Below are 22,444 nucleotides of genomic sequence, written 5' to 3'. Positions count from 1 at the left end.
CAATTGTGAATGGAAGTTCATTCATGATTTGGCTCTCTGTTTGTCTGTTACTGGTGTATAAGAATGCTTGTGATTTTTGCACATTAATTTTGTATCCTGAGACTTTGCTGAAGTTTCTTATCAGCTTAAGGAGATTTGGGGCTAAAACAATGGAGTTTTCTAAATATACAATCATGTCATCTGCAAACAGGGACAATTTGACTTCTTCTTTTCCTAACTGAATATCCTTTATTTCTTTTTGTTGCCTGATTGCCCTAGCCAGAACTTCCAACACTAGGTTGAATAGGAGTGGTGAGAGAGGGCATCCCTGTCTTGTGCCAGTTTTCAAAGGGAATTTTTCTAGTTTTTGGCCATTCAGTATGATATTGGCAGTGGGTTTGTCATAAATAGCTCTTATTATTTTGAGATACGTTCCATCAATACTGAATTTATTGAGCGTTTTTAGCATGAAGGGCTGTTGAATTTTGTCAAAGGCCTTTTCTGCATCTATTGAGATAATCATGTGGTTTTTGTCTTTGGTTCTGTTTATATGCTGGATTACGTTTATTGATTTGCGTATGTTGAACCAGCCTTGCATCCCAGGGATGAAGCCCACTTGATCATGGTGGATAAGCTGTTTGATGTGCTGCTGGATCCAGTTTGCCAGTATTTTATTGGGGATTTTTGCATCGATGTTCATCAGGGATATTGGTCTAAAATTCTCTTTTTTTGTTGTGTCTCTGCCAGGCTTTGGTGTCAGGATGACGTTGGCCTCATAAAATGAATTAGGGAGGATTCCCTCTTTTTCTATTGATTGGAATAGTTTCAGAAGGAATGGTACCAGCTCCTCCTTGTACCTCTGGTAGAATTCAGCTGTGAATCCATCTGGTCCTGGACTTTTTTTGGTTGGTAGGCTATTAATTATTGCCTCAATTTCAGAGCCTGCTATTGATCTATTCAGGGATTCAGCTTCTTCCTGGTTTAGTCTTGGGAGAGTGTAAGTGTCCAGGAAATTATCCATTTCTTCTTGATTTTCTAGTTTATTTGTGTAGAGGTGTTTATAGTATTCTCTGATGGTAGTTTGTATTTCTGTGGGGTCGGTGGTGATATCCCCTTTATCATTTCTAATTGTGTCTATTTGATTCTTCTCTATTTTCTTCTTTATTAGTCTTGCTAGCAGTCTATCAATTTTGTTGATCTTTTCAAAAAACCAACTCCTGGATTCATTGATTTTTTGGAGGGTTTTTTGTGTCTCTATCTCCTTCACTTCTGCTCTGATCTTAGTTATTTCTTGCCTTCTGCTAGCTTTCGAATGTGTTTGCTCTTGCTTCTCTAGTTCTTTTAATTGTGATGTTAGAGTGTCAATTTTAGATCTTTCCAGCTTTCTCTTGTGGGCATTTAGTGCTATAAATTTTCCTCTACACACTGCTTTAAATGTTTCCCAGAGATTCTGGTATGTTGTATCTTTGTTCTCATTGGTTTCAAAGAACATCTTTATTTCTGCCTTCATTTCGTGATGTACCCAGTAGTCATTCAGGAGCAGGTTGTTCAGTTTCCATGTAGTTGAGCGGTTTTGATTGAGTTTCTTAGTCCTGAGTTCTAGTTTGATTGCACTGTGGTCTGAGAGACAGTTTGTTATAATTTCTGTTCTTGTACATTTGCTGAGGAGTGCTTTACTTCCAATTACGTGGTCAATTTTGGAGTAAGTACGATGTGGTGCTGAGAAGAGAATGTATATTCTGTTTATTTGGGGTGGAGAGTTCTGTAGATGTCTATTAGTTCTGCTTGCTGCAGAGATGAGTTCAATTCCTGTATATCCTTGTTAACTTTCTGTCTCCTTGATCTGTCTAATGTTGACAGTGGGGTGTTGAAGTCTCCCATTATTATTGTATGGGAGTCTAAGTCTCTTTGTAAGTCTCTAAGGACTTGCTTTATAAATCTGGGTGCTCCTGTATTGGGTGCATATATATTTAGGATAGTTAGCTCTTCCTGTTGAATTGATCCCTTTACCATTATGTAATGGCCTTCTTTGTCTCTTTTGATCTTTGATGGTTTAAAGTCTGTTTTATCAGAGACTAGGCTTGCAACCCCTGCTTTTTTTTGTTTCCATTTGCTTGGTAGATCTTCCTCCATCCCTTTATTTTGAGCCTATGTGTGTCTCTGCATGTGAGATGGGTCTCCTGAATACAGCAAACTGATGGGTCTTGACTCTTTATCCAGTTTGCCAGTCTGTGTCTTTTAATTGGACCATTTAGTCCATTTACATTTAAGGTTAAGATTGCTATGTGTGAACTTGATCCTGCCTTTATGATGTTAACTGGTTATTTTGCTCATTAGTTGATGCAGTTTCTTCCTAGCCTCGATGGTCTTTACATTTTGGCATGTTTTTGCAATGGCTGGTACCAGTTGTTCCTTTCCATGTTTAGTGCTTCCTTCAGGGTCTCTTGTAAGGCCAGCCTAGTGGTGACAAAATCTCTAAGCATTTGCTTATCTATAAAGGATTTTATTTCTCCTTCACTTATGAAACTTAGTTTGGCTGGATATGAAATTCTGGGTTTAAAATTCTTTTCTTTAAGAATGTTGAATATTGGCCCCCACTCTCTTCTGACTTGGAGAGTTTCTGCCGAGAGATCTGCTGTTAGTCTGATGGGCTTCCCTTTGTGGGTAACCCGACCTTTCTCTCTGGCTGCCCTTAAGATTTTTTCCTTCATTTCAACTTTGGTGAATCTGGCAATTATGTGTCTTGGAGTTGCTCTTCTGGAGGAGTATCTTTGTGGCGTTCTCTGCATTTCCTGAATTTGAATGTTGGCCTGCCCTACTAGGTTGGGGAAGTTCTCCTGGATGATATCCTGAGGAGTGTTTTCCAACTTGGTTCCATTTTCCCCGTCACTTTCAGGCACCCCAATCAGACGTAGATTTGGTCTTTTTACATAATCCCATACTTCTTGCAGGCTTTGTTCATTTCTTTTTCTTCTTTTTTCTTTAGATTTCTCTTCTTGCTTCATTTCATTCATTCGATCCTCAATCGCTGATACTCTTTCTTCCAGTTGATTGAGTTGGTTACTGAAGCTTGTGCATTTGTCACGTATTTCTCGTGTCATGGTTTTCATCTCTGTCCGTTCGTTTATGGCCTTCTCTGCATTAATTATTTTAGTTATCAATTCTTCCACTCTTTTTTCAAGATTTTTAGTTTCTTTGTGCTGGGTACGTAATTCCTCCTTTAGCTCTGAGAAGTTTGATGGACTGAAGCCTTCTTCTCTCATCTCATCAAAGTCATTCTCCGTCCATCTTTGATCCGTTGCTGGTCCAGTAGCAGGACACCTCTAGCTTTGCTCTTTTTGCTTAGGATTGTTTTGGCTATATGGGCTCTTTTCTGGTTCCACATGAATTTTAAAATAGTTTTTTCTAATTCTGTGAAGAATGTCGATGATAATTTAATGGGAATAGTATTGAATCTATAAATTAGTTTGGATAGTATGGCCTTTTTCATGATATTGATTCTTCCTATCCATGAACATGGAATATTTTTCCATTTGTTTGTGTCCTCTCTGGTTTCCTTGAGCAGTGGTTTGTAGTTCTCCTTGAAGAGGTCCTTCACTTCCCTTGTTAACTGTATTCCTAGATATTTTATTCTATTTGTAGCAATTGTGAATGAGAGTTCATTTATTATTTGGCGCTCTGCTTGCCTGTTGTTTGTGTATCAGAATGCTTGTGACTTCTGCACATTGATTTTACTGTTCAATGATTTATCATGTGTAACTGCAGCCCAGCTGATGATCTATGTTTTAGCCTGTTTTGTGTTCCTGTAAAAGAATACCTGAAGCTGGGTAATTTGTAAAGAAAAAGAGGTTTATTTGGCTTATGGTTCTGCAGGCTGTACAGAAAACATGGTGTCAGGATCAGCTCAGCTTCTGGTGAGGGCCTCATGTTGCTTCCACTCATGGCTGAAAGTGAAGGGTAGTCAAGCGAGTGCAGAGAGTTCATGGAAAGAGAGGAAGAGAGAGAGAGAGAGAGAGAGCCCCAGGACTTTATTCTGTATAAATTTAAAGGGTACAAGTATGGTTTTGTTACATGCATATAATGTATAGTGGTGAAGTCTGGGTGTTGAATGTAACTATTATGTGAATAATGTACATTGTACCTATTAAGTAATTTATTATTATCCGTGCTCATTTTACTCCTCTACCCTTCCAAGTCTCCAGTGTATCATTCCATAGTCCATTTCCATGAGTAAACATTGTTTAGCTCTTGTTTATAAGTGAGAACATGCAGTACTTGACTTTATTTCTGAGTAGCTTCTCTTAAGATCACGGCCTCCAGTTTCATCCATTTTGCTTCAAAACGCATAGTTTTGTTCTTTTTTATGACCAAGTAGTATTCCATTTGCACATATGCCACATTTTCTTAATCTAGTCATTCTTTGATGGACACCCAGGTTGATTCATATCTTTGTAATTGTGAAGAGTGTTGTGATAATCGTATGAGTGATGGTATCTTTTTTTTATACTAATTTCTTTTCCTTTGAGTAGATGCCCAATAGTGAGATTACTAGATCAAGTAACAGTTCTATGCTTAGTTTTTAAAGAAACTTTCATGCCGTTTTCCATAGAGATTGTACTAATTTATATTCCCACCAAGACTGTATAAGCATTCCCTTTTCTCTGAATTCTCCCCAACATGTGTTATTTTTTGACTTTTTAATAATAGCAATTCTGACTCGTTCAAGATTATATCTCATAGTGGTTGTAATTTGTACTTCTCTGATGATTAGTGATGTGGTTTTGCTCTGTGCCCCCTACCCCAATCTCATTTCAAATAGTAATCCCCAAAGAGTCAGAGGAGGGGCCTGGTGGGAGGTGATTGAATCATGGGGGCAGATTTCCCCTTGTGCTCTCATGATAATAAGTGAGTTCTCATGATATCTGGTTGTTTGAAAGTGTGTGGCATTTCCCCCTCTGCTCTATTTCTCTCCTGCTCCACCATGGTAAGATGAGCTTGTTTCCTCTTTGCCTTCTACCGTGAATGTAAGTTTCCTGAGTCCTCCCAGTCATATTTCCTGTTAAGCTTGTAGAACTGTTAGTTCACTAAATCTCTTTTCTTTATAAATTACCCAGTCTCAGGTGGTTCTTTATAGCAATGTGAAAACAGACTAATACAATTAGTGATGTTGAGCAGTATTTTTATAAGCTTGTTGGCCATTTGCATGTCTTCTTTTAAAAAATATCTGTTCTTCTAATTGCCCATGTTTTGAGGCAGTTATTTGTTGTCATTTCCATTGAGTTGTTTTAGTTCCTTGTGAATTCTGGTTATCATTTCCCTGTCAGTTGCATAGTTTACAAATACTTTCTCCCAGTCTGTAAGTTTTCTGTTCACTTTGCTTTGCAGAAGTTTTTAAATTTCATTAAGCCCCATTTGTCTATTGTTGTTTTTATTGCTTGTGCTTTTGAAGTCTTAGTCATAAACTCTTTTCCTAAACCAATGCCCAGAATAGTTTTTCCTAGGTTTTTGTTTGTTCGTCTTTTTTTATAGTTTCAGGTTTTACACTTAATTTTTTGATCATCTTGAGGTGATTTTTGTATTTGATAAAAGAAAGGGGTCCAATTTTATTTTTCTGCATTTGGCAATCCAATTTTCTCAGCACCATTTACTGAAAAAGGTGTCCTTTTCCCAGTGTATATTTTTGTAACCTTTGTCAAAGATCAGTTGCCTGTAGACATGTGGCTTTATTTCTAGGTTCTCTATTCTGTTCCATTGGCCTATGCATCTGTTTTTATACCAGTAACATGGTGTTTTGGTTACTATAGCCTTGTGTTATAATTTGAAGTCAGGAAATATGGTGTCTCCAGCTTTGATTTATTTGCTTGGGATTTCTTTGTTTTTTTTTCTGGCTCACTTTTGCCTCCACGTGAATTTTAGCGTTATTTTTTTCTAATTACTTGAAAAATATATGACAAACCCACAGCCAACATCATGGAAAAAGGGAAAAGTTGTATGCATTCCCTCTAAGGACTGGAACAAGACAAATAGGTCTACATTCACCTTTCCTATTCACATAGTATTGGAAGTCCTAGCCAGATGAATCAGGTAAGAGATAGAAGTAAAAGGCATCCAAATTGGAAAAGAGAGTCAAATTATGCCTGTTTACTGACAAATGCTCTTATGTGTAGCATACTCTACAGACTCCACCAAAAAGCTCTTAAATTTGGTAAATGGATTTAGTAAACTTTCAGGACAGAACATCAATGTAAAAAATCAGCGGCATTTCTATACAACAATAATGATTAAGCCAAGAACCAAATCAAGAAGGCAATCCAATTTACAAGAACTACAAAGAATATACAGTATCTAGGAATATATTTAACCAATGATTTCTTTGTATCTTAGATTATGGACACCAGAAGTCCTAGTCCATTATCACATTTCATTTAAGCCAAATTTCCCAAGAGCTCCTTCTAGTTAGTGACTGAGTGTGGCAGGGAAACTGAGTCAGGCTCATTTCTGGAAGGCACAGGACTGTGCTGACAGGTGTTTTGATTTGAGGATACCCAATGACCTTGACTAACTCCATTCAGAACTGTACTACAGTCTAAGATACTTATTTCTACCCAAACTTTCTTCCTTCCTTCCCTCTTTAACTTAAGGTCAAGCCTACATCAAAGACTGACTGATCTCCCAGCTTCCTGCTCCTCTATTCTTGCCTTCTTTTTGTGGTAAACGTTACCTAGCCCCTTCGCTGCTTGTCTGTTTTGGCCCAGGGTGGTCACACTTTATGAATCATCTATACACCTACTTGCTTGTTAAGCCCTTTTGCCTACCCTTTAGAACTTATTGGTTCTTATGATGATTGCAACCCTGGCTTTTGGTGATTAACCACTGCTACCTGACCTCTGTTATGTCAAGACCTCCTCATATGCATGGGTATCCTGGTTTTGTGACTGCAGCTACTACTGGCCTTCCTGATCAGCAGAAAAGAGCTACCACTCAGCTTCTTAGTGATGCTGGTATCATTTTCACAACTCATCTCCAGTGGCTTTTGAATCATATGTCCTCTGTGCCCTTTTATGGAAAATGTATGATAGATCTTCCAGCTTTATGCAATCTATTCCAGCATGCACATTTTTCATCAGCCCCTATATAATTTTCTTTCCTGTCTACTAGGGCAGCACAGTCATTTCCAATGTGCTGAATGTTGTCCAATACTTTTTCCAGCTAATTGTCACTCGATATTGAATTAACCACATTCTTGGTGTCCTTGTCAGAGTATTAAAATCTGTATTCCAAATAAGTGCCCCTATATTGATGCATTCTCGCCAGTTTAGTTTTCTATTTTGTCCTCCTTTAAAAACATTTTTATTGTTATTTTTATGGATACATAGTAGGTGTCTATATTTATGGAATATGTGAGATATTTTGACATAGGTATGTAATGCATAACAATAACACCAGGGTAAATGGGGTATTCATCACCTCAAGCATTTGTATTTTGTGTTACAATCAATTTGTACTCTTTTAGTTACTGTAAACAGTATAATTATCATTTACTATCATCACCCTGTTGTGCTATAAAATACTAGATCTTATTCATTCTTTCTACTTTTTTGTACCTATTAACCATCCCCACTTTCCCATACAACCCCCACTACCGTTTCCAGCCTCTGTTAACCATCACCCTACTCTTTAGCTCTGAGTTTAATGTTTCAATTTGTAGTTCCCCAAATTAAGTGAATCACGTGACGGGTTTTTTCCCCCTATGTCTGGCTTATTTTTCTTAATATAACAACCCTGTTTCTATCCACATTGTTGCAAATGACAGGATCCCATTATATTTTGTGGCTGAATTGTGTATATATACCACATTTTCTTTATCCATTTGTCTGTTGGTGGGCATTTAGGTTGCTTTCAAAGCTTGGCCGTTGGGAATAGTGCTGCAATAAACTTGGGACTGCAGATACATCTTCGATATACTGGCTTCCTTTCTTATGGGTATATACTTAACAATGGGATTGTTGGATCACATGGTAGTTCTATATTTAGTTTTTTGAGGAACCTCCAAATTGTTCTCCATAGTGATTGTAGTAATGTACATTGCCACCAACAGTGTATGAGGTTTCCCTTTTCATCACATCCTTGCCAGCATTTGTTATTGCCTGTTTCTTGAATAAAAGCCATCTTAACTGGGTGACAGGGTATCTCATTGTAGTTTTGATTTGCATTTCTCTGATGATCAGTGATGCTGAGCACCATTTCACATACCTGTTTGCCATTTGCATGTCCTCTTTAGAGAAGCTCTATTCAGATCTTTCGCCCATTTTTAAATTAGATTTTTTTTTTCCTATAGAGTTGTTTATACTCTGTATATATTCTAGTTATTAACCCCTTGTCAGGTGGATAGTATGCCATGTTTTCTTTCATACTGTGTGTTTTCTCTTTACTATGTGAATTGTTTGCTATGTGGAAGCTTTTGAAATTGTTGTGATCACATTTGTCCAATTTTGCTTGGGTTCCCTAGGCTTGTAGGGTATTGCTCAGGAAATCTTTTGCTGAGTCCGATGTCCTAAAAAAATTTTCCTTATGTTTTCTTTTAGAAGTTTCATAGTAGGAGATCTTAGATTTATCTTTTTATTCCATTTTGATTTGATTTTTGTATATGGTGAGAGACAGGGGTCTAGTTTCATTCTCTATATGGATATCCAGGTTTTCCCTGCATCATTTATTGAAGAGGCTGTCTTTTCCCCAGTGTATGTTCGTGGCATCTTTGTTAAAAATAAGTTTGCTGTAAGTGTGTGGGTTTGTTCCTGGATTCTCTATTCTGTGTCATTGGCCTAAGTGTCTGTTTTTATGCCTGTACCATGTATTTTGGTTACAATAGCTCTGTAGTCAGGTAATGTGATTTGTCTGGTTTTGTTATTTTTTCTTAGGATATCTTTGGTTATTTGTGGTCTTTTGTGGTTCCATATAAATTTCAGAATTTTTTTTCTAATTCTGTGAAAAATGTCATTATTATTTTGATAGGGGTCACATTAAATCTGTAGATTGCTTTAGGTAGTGAACATTTTAACAATATTTATTCTTCAAATCCATGAACTTGGAATATCTTTCTATTTTTCATGTCCCCTGCAACTTCTTTCATCAATGTTCTATACTTTTCATTGTAGAGTTCTTTCACTTTCTTTGGCTAAGTTAATTCCTAGGTATTTTATTAGTCTGATGTTTCTTTGTTGATTTTCTGTCTGAGGGATCTGTCCAATGCTGAAAGTGGGGTGTTGAAGTCTCTAGCTAATCCACTGTTTACCCCACCTCAAGCCCAAAACAGCATGAGGACTTGCCTTGGAGTTGCAGTCCTTGTGGCCTAGACTGCCCTTCAAGTTTATTTAGGACTCCAGAGAGCTTCAGCCTGTGGTGGCAAGGCTTGCCAAAATTCAAGTTCTGAGCACTGGGATGAACAATTCTCCTCTGGGTAGGGGTTGATTAAATGCCCCCTCCTTGGACATCAACTGAGTACTGCCTGGCGTTTCTTTCCACTGTGACAGGGCAGTGCTGAGTTCAGTGCACAGTCCCACAGACATTGTGCTCTCCCTCCCCCAAACACTCAAATTCTCTCTCTGTGCCACACAACCACTGCCAGGGGATAGGGGAAGGGTGCACTCTGTGATTCAAGACTGTCTTTACCGGCTTCAGTGCCTCTGTCAGCAATACAAAGCTAAAACCAGGTACTCTGATTCTTTACCTGATATTTTGTCTTTATGAAGTTGCTTATTTGTGTAGACAGTTGTTAAATTTGGTGTTCCTGAAGGAAGGGCAATCAGTAGAAGTTTCTATTTGTCCATCTTGCTCTCCTCCTACTTCATTCTGGCCTCCTTGGTCAAGCATTCTCACTATTCAGTCCTGATGGTATTTTATGAATCCTTGCCATAAAATTCCTCCTTTTCTTTGCCATTCTTCAGGTTATAACCTCTTCCCTGTTTTACCAGGCCCAGCATTTTCCTAGTAGATTTATGCTGAAATTTAATGCTAGTGTTCATCCCAGTGGCCAGGACAAAAGCTTGAGGCAGCTTCTGAGGATGGCAGCTGTTGAGTTATGGGAGGAGGTGAAAGTGATTGCTCTTACCTGAGAAGTTTGAGGTTGATCTCTGCAAGCTCAGAGATCACAGAGATTTCTGCAGACTCAGCTTCTTCATGGGCCACCCACCCAGATGTTTCTGCTCAATGTTTCATAGTACCATAAAGTACCATAACATCACAGATGTGCCTGGGCTTAGTATTCCAATGGTTGAAGAGTTCTATGAGTCCAATAATTAGATAGTAGAAGTCTTAAAAAAGTTCATTTTTTCTGTCTATATTTTTCTGCTGCAGCTATAAAAAATGATTTAATTAAGTCACCATCAGAAAATGGGTTTCCTTGCTTGGTGTAAGAAATGAGCTATTTGGAAACTACTTATTTAAGCTACACCTTTAATTTCCCTCCCTCTTTCCATTCTTCTCTCCCTCCCTCATGTCTCCTCCCTCTTTTCTTCCCCCCCTGCCTCCCTTCCTCTTCTTTCCTCCCTCCCCCCTTTCTTTCTTCTTTTCTCCTTGTCTCTATCCTGTCAAATCTCTATTTCCCATTTCTCCAGTTTTTCTCTCTCGTTCCTTTTTACCTTCATTTTTTTTTTCAGAAATTCTGCTTTGATGAGGCATTACAATGTAAATTTACTAAATTTTCTGACTGTTACTTTCCTGTCGGCTCAGAATATTGTGATGAATGCTCATTCTGATAATGTCAATATATACTACATTCCTTTACACAGCTATAGCATCATTACATGGTAAACACTTTTTCAATTTTTAAAAATTCACATTTCACATGCCTGAAAATGAGGCAAAATCCACTTTCTCCCCCTTTTTTGATATGACAGGTATGCACTTGTACTAAAAAATGTCATGTTACAGTCATATATGTGTCACTCAAAATTTTGTTTAGTTATAACTGTGTCACTGTAATTTCTAGTTTTCTGAACAGCAGAGCAATGCAATTCTTATCTGCTATATAATGTAAAATAAGTAGCCCAGTTTCTCCCATTGTCAAAGGTGATAGCCTGCCCTCTATTCTTATGTGAGTAATACCATTCTAGATTGTTCATCTGATAGCCAATTCATCAGGCATTCACTGATGCATGAGTGAACCTCGCAGAAATCTGCCATACTGGCTCAGTCTAAATATACTGCCATATCAATCCATGGAATAGTAAACTAAAGTAATTCTTGTTGTTTGAAATCACTAAAGTTTTGATAGTTTATTACATAGAGTAGTTGAATTCTTACAGTAAACAAGGAATTAAAATACAGTGTGATAAGTATCATAAGTTCACGATGCTATAGTAGACACCTAAGACAAAAAGTACTTTATTCTTGGGAAATAATGTTTTTAATATGAAAACTTGAATGCTGAGTAGAGTTAGGCAACCAGTGGGTTGGATTGTAGAAAATGCAAAGAAGAAGATAAAATTTAGACTATGAAAACATAAATTAGAACCTTCACCTCTATAAACCTTTTCTAAAATTTATAAATTAAAAATAATAGTAATATTTATGCAGAACATTTAAAGGTCATTTGATATATGTTCTAAGTTAACCCTAATTCAAGAGACCTGAAATACTAATATGGTGTTCCTGTTAGAATGAGGTATGTGGAAGCCAGTTGGTAAAAGAGATCCTGGCCCAAGTATCACCCTCATAGTAGGTAAAATTAGTCCATTATCCTATACCATGGCTATTTCCTTGATCCCTAAGGATCAGAATGAATGTATTTAGCATCTGATGGAACTCTCACATAGATTCTCACAACATTACGAGAAAGACTAAGAGAAAGCATCCACAACTAGCATGGTTCTTCAGACAAGATAATTAAGTAACAACAATGCAGCATCCTCAATTGAATTTCAAAGATTAATCCACTTTAAATGACTTATAGCCATTTGGCATGCCTTTTTGTTCTGTACAGTTTTTAATTTGCTATCATAACAGATAACCACAAACTTTTTGGTTTAAAAATAACACAGATCTCACAGTTTCATAGGTCAGAAGTTCCAACCTACACAAACTTGGCAGCCAGATTACAATATCACAGTTATGTAGGCCAGAAGTCTGGGTGGGCACTACTGATTTATCTGTTCCTGGTCTCTTAAGGCTGAAATCAAGTTGGTGGGCAGCCTGGCTCTTATATGAAGACTGTAGGGTAAAATCTATTTCTAAGCTTTGTTGTGTCATTAGGAGAAATTAGTTCTTTGAGACTGTAGGGCTGAAATTCCTATTTCTCTACTGTCACCTGGGAGCCTCTCTTATTTCCTTAAAGTTACCTTCATTTTCTATCATGATTACACCTTCATCTTCAAACCAGCAGCTGGCATAGAGTACTTCTCGTGGTGTGAATCTTTTTGACCTTCTCTTCTGTTGTTTTCTTTCTCCTTCTGCCATAGAAAGTTCTCTGCTTTTAATGAATGGCTTATGTGATTAGATTAGGCTATGAAGAAAATCCAAGATTATCTCCCTATTTTAAACTTCATAACCTCAATTATATCTGGAAGTCCCTTTCCTGTGCAATATAACATATTCACAGATTATAGGAATTAGGGTGTGGACATCTTTGGTGGGACATTATTTGCCTACCACAGGTTCCTACCATATCACTTCATTCAAGTCACTGTTACACAAGTCACTCTACAATAAACAGATGGATCAAGGAGGTTGATGATGAACTAATTTATTCAAGTTGATACTCTATTTTTATTCTACCATTGTTATAACGTATATTATGTCTTTATTAGAACAGATCATACACCCTCTGGAACAAGTAATGGCACTATTTTTTCTGATGAATATATTCCTCTCAGTAGAGACAAGTAAAAACAGTATGCATTCACTTTTGATGGATAGTATTTCATACTCCCTGTATTGTTAGTGAGAGAAAGATGTACCTTGCAAACATTTAGGGACCTGCCACAGCAATGAAGTTTTTAGCTGTTTATTAATCTGGGCAATACTGTTATGCTACCTGAAAAGTGAAAGGCAAATAATTTTTCCTAGTACATTTGCCATTTACAAATAAGCAAGCACTTGGTAAACATGCTTGGATTTTGAAGGCAGCATATCCCATACTTGAGAATGATACTTAGACTTAATTTTCTAGAAAATTTCATACAGGGCCAGGCATTGAGGCTCATGCCTATAACCCCAGAATTTTGGGAGACCAAGGCGGGCAGATCACCTGAGATCAGGAGTTTGAAACCAGCCGGCCAACATGGTGAAACCCCGTCTCTACTAAGAATACAAAAAAGAAAAAAAAAAAATTAGCTGGGCGTGGTGGTGGAGACAAGAAAAATAGTAAACAGGCTAGTAGAAATAATAACATAAATTAAAATCTGAGGGGCACATTAAAGAATTATTGCCTCAGGATCTGAGTTAAATCCATATTTTGAGGAAAATCAGTTACAATTAGATGTTGATTTTGTCAAAGAAGCGTAAACTTTCTGAAAACCAGAATTCCCCATTTTTATTGCTTAAAAAGGTAGTACTGAACTATCAACATATTGCATGTGATTTAACATATTTTTCATTTGTACAGGTGAGTTTATGTTGGGTCTTTATGACATTACATGAATTTTAGAAGTGGTGTCTGTAGAGTATTAAACATTATTGTGAGCAGAGTGATCTGATAACTGTGTTATCTAGATGCAGTTTTAGAAGGCTGAATGGAAATATGGACTAGGTTAGCACTCTCTCAAGTGCGGTCTATAGACCAGTGCCCTTCCGTGACTATTGGTTACCAGTTAACCCGGAGATACAAACAGGAATCTAAAGCAAGACTTTCAAAAATATTACAGCAATTTGGCATTTTCAGGACATGTAATCATGTAATAAATGGGATTGTCTGGATGAAAAGATAAATAAGGATGGAAGCTGTCATTCATATGAGATAAGACAAATACAGCGCAAGTTATGTGCTAGTATCTATTTCACAACAAACTGGAAATACAAATATTACAAGTCTGCTTCTTCACCACATACAGCTTAAGGATACTTGAAGTAAATTATAAATGAGGGGATACATCTATCTGTCTAGGAAAGAAGGAATGAAAACTAAAATTGAGGTTCTATACTATGTATCTTCCTTATATTATTTTCATATCTTCTGTTTCCAGATGAATTATTAAGTTATTAGTTCAGCTTCACACCAATAGAAAATGTCCAGACAAGTTTCTGAATCCTGATCTGTTTTTTTCCAAAGCCCATAATCATTATTTTGTACCATAATGTCCTGGGAGTGAAGAAATGAAATGAGAACAAAAATTGTAAGAGATGTAAAACAATGGGATAAGTCTGGTGCATTAGAAAAATTTTCCACACAGTTTTTTTTTGTAGCTACTTTGAAATATAAGTTAAATATTAGGGAGGATGCAAATTGTTTCTGAATTTGACTATCATAATTGAGAGAAATAGCAAGACATTCAAGTAATATCTGTACTCCCTTGTTTATGGTAGCACTATCCACAATAGCCAAGATGTGGAATCAACCTACATGTCTATTAATGGATAAATAAATCAAGAAAATGTGGTACATATACATAATGGAATATTCTTCAACCATAAAAACGAAATCCTGTCATTTGTGACAACATGAGTGAACCTGGAGAATATTAAGTTAAGAGAAACAACCCAGGCACACAAAGGCAAATACTGCATGATGCTATTCATATGTGGAATCTGAAAAAGTTGATCTCATAGAAGCACAGCATAGCATGGTGGACACTAGAGGCTGGGGCAGCTGTGAGGAGATGTGGGTCAAAGGATATAAAATTACAGTTAAATAAAAGGAATACATTTTAGAGATCTGTTATACAACATGATGACTATAGTTAATGACAATATATTGTATTCTTGAAAAATGCTAAGACAGTGCATGTTTTGTTCTCACCACAAAACTAATAACTATGTTAGGTAAACACATATGTTAATTAGCTAGATTTAATCATTCCACAATGTATAGATACTTCAAAACACCATACTGTATGATCACATACAACCTTATTAATTAAATTAAATGAAATCTGCATTCAATTAAATCTGCATACAATTTTATCTGTCAATTTAAAAAAAATAAATAAATAAGCTTGAAAAATAAAGTGCACAAGATAGGGAGCATAATTTTTATTGTGCATTACTGGGATGAAACATGCAAAAATGTCTTGGAAACAACAAAGTTTGTCAGGCCTGCTGAATAGATCAGAATAACTGAAAGTGAGTATAGCTGAGAGCTTAGAGGATTTAGAGGCGAGAAGACATAAATGAGCAGAAAGGTTGTCTCCTTTTAAGATGTGGAGAACTGGTGGTGATACTAATGATGATGCTGAAGGAGAAATGCCAGAAACTGGACATGAAGTGATGCCTTTAGTGTTCAAGGGAATATATTTTACTGCACTTTTAACTTATTTTGTTTCCTGCAATGCCATATATAAAATATACCTGTACTCACTGGCGTGCTGATAAATTGAATCTTTTTTTTTTTTTTTTTAGATAGAGTCTCACTCTGTCACCCAGGCTGAAGTTCAGTGGTGCCATGTTGGCTCACTACAACCTCCGCCTCCTGGGTTCAAGTGATTTTCCTGCCTCAGCCTCCTTAGTAGCTAGGATTACAGGCCTGCGACACCACGCCTGGCTAATTTTTTTGTATTTTTAGTAGAGACAGGGTTCCACCATGTTGACCAGGCTGTTCTGAAACTCCTGACCTCGAGTGATCCACCCGCCTTGGCCTCCCAAAGTGCTGGGATTACAGGTGTGAGCCACTGCACCTGGCCAACTGAATCTTTAAAACCAAAAGAAAGTCCTCATGTTTAATGCTTATCAATTCTCATGGAGTAAATATTCTCATTATGAATGATTTTAAGCTACCAATATGATATTACAGAACGCATAGTTGGGAAGAGATGCACACAATGGGCTCTTTCAAGCTGATGTGTGCTGCCTCCAGCACACTGCTGCCCCAGTGTTTGTGGGGTACATGGAATGTTTCTCCCATCTATCACTACTTTTCCAGTGGCAATAAATTGGTGTGACTGCCTTTAGTTTTCTATTTCCATTTCACTTGGAACTTTCTCTACCATTTTATGCAATAGAAGTTTTGAGGCTTCTGCTTTTTTCTTAAATCAGTAGTTACCATAGGTTCTGTTTCAGGAACCAAACATTTTGGGTGTTGCTCTGTATAACTGTATAGGCTAAGAACCATGAAGTTTTTTTACCTTGGTTCTTTGATTGATTAAGGGAGTCTTATAGGTCCTTCATGTCATTTGTCAAAACTCTGAAGTTTTATTGAAAATAATGTTTGTGTGTTTATCTGTGGAGAAGGTTTCATGCATTTCATTAGATTCCTGAGGGATCATTGTGCAAAAAAAGTGTTCAGAACCTCTGCCTCAAATTTTCTTGCAGTCTACATCATGATCCTTTCTAACTCTTGAAAGTTCCTGTTTCCTGTGATAAATCAGCAAGTGTGCCTCATCCCTGAAGTTTTTCTTTGGACTGGAAAGTTCAACACTGGATAATGACTTACATGCCATGGGACATCTATTTCTACCTTTTGTATAATGAATTATCCATGAAGAAAACAGCTAATGTGTATTTTAAGAAAGCTATCAAAACCTTTTAAGACATGGCATAGATTTATGGAGATCCACATCTTATTTTTGATCTTATAACCTTTCTGTTAGATGTTTTTGGCAGAATGTGTAATTCAGTGGTGAAGCACATGGCATCTGAGATACAGGATGCCTGGGTTCAAATCTCAACCCTGCACCATCTTATTCACATGTCTTTTGCTGGCCCAAATGCCACTAGACTTGTTCCTTCACCTGTAACATTTAATAAATAATATTGTGTATTTCATTTGACTGTTATGAGGATTAAATGAAATATATCTTAAAGCAGTTAGTAGGACACCTAGCCTGAAACAAAGAGTCAATATGTGTTGGCTGCTGGGAGTATTATTTTTATTTTGTCCCTATTGTTATTTTCCTAATTAAGCTACAAATGTCTCAGGGTGATATATCATTCTCATATTTTATGACTAAATACAAAACATATTTGCTGTTGAGTGAATGAAAAATATGAAAAAAACACATCCAATAGGCACTAAGCCACCAAGTTTGCTTTTCTATAGTGCAAGTCACTTATGCCAGTCACTTATGCCAGGTTTTTTTGTATCAAATAAAATTATGTCTGTTCATTTTGTAAGCAGCAGACTGAGCAGAGCCATGTGGATCTGTTTTGGTTTTACACTGTAGATGATGGGGCTGAACACAGGGGGTAAAAGCAGGTATACATTGGCCGTCACTGAATGGACCACTCTGGGGGCTGATGGACCATAGCGATACACCAAGGACAGGCTCAGCATGGGGAGGTAGAAGATAGCAACTGCTCCCACGTGGGAGACACAGGTGCTGAAGACCTTGTGCCGTTCTTTAGGAGAGGCAATTCTGAAGACAGAGTGAATAATTAAGATATATGACAGGGCAATGCATGGCGTATCTATTCCAGTTGTCAGTATGAGATCTATTAATCCACAGATTAATGTCTGAATGTCTGAACAGGTTAATTGAATCACATCTGGATGGTAACAGTAGGCATGGGAAAGGGCATTCATTCTATAGAAATTAGAGAGGCTTAAGGAGCAAAAGTAGTGGTAGTATTAGTACTATAGCATGTATAATCATCAGGAAATCCATCTGAATGATTCTGGAATTAGTGAGAATGGTAGTGTACCATGGAGGATCACAGATGGCCACATAACGGTCAAAGGCCATAGCCACCAGCACCCCAGATTGCATGATAGTGAATCCATGAAGAAGAAACATCTGGACAATGCAGCTGTATAGACTGATTTCGCGTGCATCAAACCAGAGGATACCTAATGTTGTTGAGACTGATTTTGCATGCATCAAACCAGAGGATACCTAATGTTGTTGACAATGTAGAAACAGTCAAGCCCAGATCAGTGGCTGATAGCATGGAGAGGAAATAATACATGGGCTCATGGAGACTCTGCTGGGTAATGATGACAAACAGGATTATGCTGTGTCCAGAGAAGGCAATGGTGTAAAAACAAGAAAAAGGAATGGAGATCCAGGCATGGGAGACTCTAGGTCAGGACTGCTGGTTAACAAGAATGTTGGAAATTTAGATGTCAAGTTGCTTAGGATTTCCATGGTATCCCAGTTTTGCAGCATTTGTCCTCAAAATGCTCCCGCCCTATAGAAGTGATACATTACAGTGTTATGCAGAATATTCAGATAAATATTCTTTTGGTTAGGAGAGTTGTCCCAGGTCATGGATAAGCTCTGCATCATTGAGAAATCTCTAAATTAAATTATAATGTTCATCTACCATTCATAGCCAGGGATATTAAGCATATATATATATATATACACCTAAAATTCAAGGAAAATATGTCCTTATTTTGTACCACTTTAGGATAATTTTTTTTTGTATTTATAAAACTTTGAGCTCCATAATATCATAAGAGCCTATGAATAAAGACTTGGTTAAAGGATAAGTACATTAATTTTGAATATATTTGAGTGAAATGAGTAAGAGAAAGATACTTATAAGTATCCTCAATTCTGCAGTGACCATGTGGGTGTGAATCTGCAGACCCAGATCTCCAGATAATTGCCAGTAATATAGATTTGGATGTTAGAACTGCATATGTGTCATTTTCATCCAACGCTGTAGGTGAACAACTACAGAGAGTAGATTTGCAAGGGAAAACCAATGAAGACGGAACTCTGTAGAATACTGGAAAGGATCATATCTATTACAGCAAGATGAGACCAGTTTTATGGGAACCATAGAAACCAAGAGAACATGGCATGAAGACTAACATGAACCACTATTACATGAACAGCTGTGTTGAATTGCTTGTGCTGTCAAGTCTGGCAAGGATTAAAAAATGCAAATGCAGCCAAGAGCTCATTAGTGACCCCAGGAAATGCAGTTGGAAACTGTGAACCTGATTCAGTGACTTTGGTAATGAACGGAAGGGTTAGCAGTGGAGGTACAGTTTATTTTATTTCTGAAACTTGGCGGTGAAGGCAAGGAGAGAAATAGGCCATGATTAAAGAAAGGTATAACATAAATGGAGAATTTTTACAAAATGGCAAGTACTTAGAGAAATGGCTAAATTCATAAACTGAAGTTAATGATACAATAGGTAGGATAAAATTGAAAATGTAGAATGTGAAGAATTGATTGATATATAAATGTCCTTCAGAAAATATTAGGTCGTTGAATATAGAGAATGGTAATGATTAGTAATTACCCCTCAAAAAGCTTAGGACCATCATTTCGATTGACACTAGAGAGTAAGTAGTAAATGGTAGGCTGGTGGAAGTTTATGTGAAGAAAAGTTACCCAGTGTCTACCTTTTGCTCTGTTAAGTATCAGGAGGAAATTTACTGCTGTTCAAAAGTATGAAGTGATGACTTGAGGAGATGGTAGAAGTTTTCAGGAGAAAGGGAATGAGAAAAGCAGTTGACTCAGTAAACACAGAAATGCAATATGGATTTCAATTAAAATTCTAAAAGTTATTTTATAAATTAGTACATTTATGTTGTTCCAATCAATTCTAGGAAGATTTAAAATTGAATAATAGCAATATTCAGTATGTTGTAATTTTCAATCAAGGCTTTTAAAAATACCAGGTGGCAGAATGTGAAGTTTAAGGTCAGGAGAGTACATATCCTATAATAAGTACACTTATTACTATTCCCTTAGGTTAGTTAGGTTCCAATACTTGGGGATTAACTCCTCCTGTAAAAGATGAGGAATGTACCATTTGGCAAGTTGGGCATCATTGGATAATAGCTTTAGCTTCTTTCCAGGTAATGCTGTATCTGCGTTTGGGACTAGAGGCATTAACATGGGTTAAATTGTGAAAGTGTCTGGCATTAGATATTGCAGTAGCAACTAGGCGATCAGCCATTTGATTCCCTTCAGTCAAATGTCCTGGAAGAGGTGTATGAGCCCTAATGTGAGTGATGTAAAAAGGGTCCATTCTACTTCTAACTGCTGTTTGCAGTTGGGTAAATAAAGTCATCAGTTGTTCATCTGTATGAAACTGTAACTGAGCATTTTCAATTAACTGTGTGGAATGAACCATGTATGAAGAATCAGAAATCACATTAATAGGCATATCAAAAGCTGTCAATACCTCAATTACAGCTACAAGCTCCACTTTTTGAACTGAAGTATAGGACGTCTGGAAAACTCTACCTTTTGATACAGAATAAGAAGCTATACCATTACTAGACCCATCTGTAAAACAATGAAAATGCTTAGCAGGCTGCAGGTTGTTTACCACAGGAATTGTAAATGCAAACCGTTCACAGGCTTGCTCAGCTAAAGGGATAGTAAAGAAACAGTCTTTTAAATCTATGACTATTAAAGGCCAATTTTTTTGAATTATAGCAGGAGAAGGCAATCCTGGCTGTAATGCTCCCATAGGTTGTATAACTGAATTGATGACTCTTAAGTCAGTTAACATTCTCCACTTATCTGATTTTTTCTTAATTATGAAAACTAGAGAATTCCAAGGGGAAAATGTTGGAGCTATGTGCCCATTTTCTAATTGTTCAGTAACCAATTTCTCTAAAGCCTTCAGTTTCTCTTTACTTAGCAGCCGTTGTTCTATCCAAATTGGCTTATATGTTAACAATTTTAAAGGTACAGATTCTGGAGGCTTAACAATGGCCGCCATCAAAAATGATATCCTAATCTTTGGTGGGAACTTTGTCTTTCCACTCAAAGTGGTTCTTTCAAACCTTGCAATTTTATTTTTCTAGTCCCATACCAGAGACATACCCCAATTCATGCATTGTATGTTGACTTTGAGGGCTATGTAATTGTTCTGGAATTAGAACTCGTGCTTCCGATTGTTGTAATAAATCTCTTCCCCATAAATTTATAGGTAAAGAAGTTATAATTGGTTGAATAGTCCCAGGTTGTCCATTGGGCCCTTCACAATGCAAAATATAACTACGTCGATATACTTCAGGGGCTTTACCAACTCCAACTATGTTAAATTGAGCGGGTTGAATGGGCCACATGGATGGCCATTGCTGTAGAGAAATGATTGAAATGTCCCCTCCTGTATCTACCAAACCTTTAAATTTCTTTCCCTGAATAGTTATTTCACAGGTAGGATGTTTATCAGTAATTTGATTTACCCAAGAAGCTGCTTTGCCTTGTTTGTTTGTGCTTCCAAATCCTCCTGTTCATTTAATTTCACTTTTTCCCATTCCTACATATGGCACAATCAGGACCTGTGCCATGCAGTCTCCTGGCTCTGCTTTCCAGGGAACAGAAGTAGATATAACAGTTTGAATTTCCCCACTGTAATTGGAATCAATGACTCCTGTGTGTATTTTTATGCCTTTTAAACTTAAACTAGACTTTCCTAAAAGTAATCCTATTATACCCCCTGGCAAGGGTCAACAGATTCCTGTTAGGACATTTTGCAGGGATTCCCCAGGCAGAAGGCTCACAGCTTTTGTGCAGGGTAAATATACTGCAGCACTACCAGCTGTGGCAGGAGACAGACATTGTACAGGGGTGAGGGAATGGCCTAAGCTGGAAATGCCCTGGTTTGGAAAGGGGCCCGGGACGGGCCCCTCATGGAGTTTCCCGAAATTGGGTTCCCTTCTTTATCAAACTTAGAGTGACATTGATTAGCCCAATGATTTCCTTTTTTACATTTTGGACATATTTCGGGCTCAACAGTTTTCTTTTTTCCCCTATCTGGTGGCCTGACTCGCTATTTTTTCTACATTCTTTTTTAGTAATACAATGCTTCCCACAGTTAAAACAAGCTCCAGGAAATGGAGTATTTCCTTCATCCACTCTCAGTCTTGCCATTGCCTGTGCCAACAAAGTAGCTTTATGCAGATTACCTCTGATACCATCACAGGCCTTGGTATAATCAACTAAATGTGCTTTCCCTCTGATAGGTCGCAGAGCAGCCTGGCAATTGGGATTAGCATTGTCCAAAGCTAATAACTGCAACACTATATCCTGAGCAGCTCAATCTGCAATCATGTTTTTAAGAGACTCCTGTAACCAAGCTATAAAATCAACGTATGGTTCTCTTGGTCCCCGTTTTATAGCACTAAAGGAAGGGTGAAATCACCTGAAGTGATTTTTTCCCAAGCTCTAATGCACACTCTGCTAAGCCGTTCTATGTCATCATCCTGCATGACCACTTGTGCATCAAAACCAGCCCAGCCACCAACCCCCAAAAGTTGGTCTGTAGTTATATTAATTTGAGGTTGGGCCTGGACATTGTGAGTAGCCTGAATGGAAGCTTCATCTGCCCACCAAGTTTTAAATTATGAGAACTGAGCAGGAGTTAGACAAGCTCGAGTAAGAGCATCCCAGTCAGTAGGTA

General features: G+C 37.4%; 1 protein-coding gene and 1 pseudogene across 1 annotated transcript in view; one reads left to right on the top strand and one right to left on the bottom strand.

Moving 5' to 3' along the window:
• MMP26 (matrix metallopeptidase 26) overlaps positions 1 to 22,444 on the top strand; it is a 294,924-nt gene that overhangs the window by 8,178 nt on the left and 264,302 nt on the right. The gene's annotated exons all lie outside the window — the stretch shown is intronic.
• On the bottom strand, positions 17,228 to 18,230 carry LOC112606289 (annotated as a pseudogene).

This window comes from Theropithecus gelada, chromosome 14 (assembly GCF_003255815.1).
Source record: "Theropithecus gelada isolate Dixy chromosome 14, Tgel_1.0, whole genome shotgun sequence".
NCBI classification, from domain to species: domain Eukaryota; kingdom Metazoa; phylum Chordata; class Mammalia; order Primates; family Cercopithecidae; genus Theropithecus; species Theropithecus gelada.
Note: the sequence above shows the minus strand (reverse complement) of the source record. Positions and strands in the feature narration are given on the sequence as shown.